Genomic DNA, 1542 nt, shown 5'->3' on the forward strand with positions numbered 1-1542 from the left:
GCATGAAGAGGCGATTCTAGGCTCAATAGGTGGGGGGGGGCAAGCAAAAATTAAAAAGAAAGAACACTTGCAACAAATCGCCACTACTGTTTCCCAGCTACAGTCTTGGGGGGCCTAAGCTGCCTGTCTAGCCTGGTGACAAGCATATGCGCCTCTACTTGCCTACGGATGGCGAAATGCATCAAAAGTACAATTGATTGTCTCAAAATATCGTTTCATATTTTACAATCTCAACACCTCCGGGGCCCCCTCTAGTGGCGGGGCCCGGTGCTGCAGCACCGGTTGCACAATAGGATAACGCGGCCCTGACTGGCTGCTGTGATTTGTGGCGGCGCCCACAGAGTAGACAGTGTTGCCAGATTGGGCTACTTGGGATGCCGTCTGCGGGTCAAATCGGAAAATTTTGGCCATTTGGCAGGTTTTTTTCTGCCGTTTTATGCCCATAGAAATCAATGTAATTTGTTGAAATTGAGCGGAATTTAGCACATTTTAGCGGTTTTTGAGAACCTTTTGGGCGGGATTTGAGCACACACATCTGGCAACACTGAGAGTAGAGCAGAGCAGAGCAAGAGCAAGAGAATGAAATGGTGGCCAATGAATCATCAAGCGTGGCGCACAGGGAATCAATTCATTTAGTCAGTCAGCCGTCCTAGTCGAGCCCTTCCCAGGGCCGTATTAAAGCACAGGCTAGATATGGCTTCAACCTAGGGGCCCCACCATAGGCTAGATATGGCTGCAGCCTAGGGGCCCCACCACAGGCTAGATATGGCTGCAAGCTAGAGCCCCCCACCACAGGCTAGATATGGCTGCAACCTGGGGCCCCCACCACAGGTTAGATATGTCTGCAACGTAGGAGCCCCAATCACAGGTTAGATATGTCTGCAAGCTAGGGCCCCCCACCACAGGCTAGATATGGCTGCAGCATAGGGGCCCCCACCACAGGCTAGATATGGCTGCAGCATAGGGGCCCCCACCACAGGCTAGATATGTCTGCAACCTAGTGGCCCCCACCACAGGCTAGATATGTCTACAGCCTAGGGGCCCCCACCACAGGCTAGATATGGCTGCAGCCTAGGGGCCCCCACCACAGGCTAGATCTGGCTTCAACCTAGCGGCCCCACCACAGGCTAGTTCTGGCTTCAACCTAGGGGCCCCCACCACAGGCTAGATATGGCTGCAACTTAGGGGCCCCCACCACAGGCTAGATATGGCTGTAACCTAGGGGCCCCACCACAGGCTAGATATGTCTGCAACCTAGGGGCCCTACCACAGGCTAGATATGGCTGCAACCTAGGGGCCCCCACCACAGGCTAGATATGGCTGCAACCTAGTGGCCCCCACCACAGGCTAGATATGTCTACAGCCTAGGGGCCCCACCACAGGCTAGATATGGCTGCAACCTAGGGGCCCCCACCACAGGCTAGATATGTCTGCAACCTAGGGGCCCCCACCACAGGCTAGATATGGCTGCAACCTAGGGTCCCCCACCACAGGCTAGATATGTCTGCAACCTAGGGTCCCCACCACAGGCTAGATATGTCT

The sequence above is a fragment of the Engraulis encrasicolus genome, chromosome 21 (genome assembly GCF_034702125.1).
Source record: "Engraulis encrasicolus isolate BLACKSEA-1 chromosome 21, IST_EnEncr_1.0, whole genome shotgun sequence".
Classification (NCBI taxonomy): domain Eukaryota; kingdom Metazoa; phylum Chordata; class Actinopteri; order Clupeiformes; family Engraulidae; genus Engraulis; species Engraulis encrasicolus.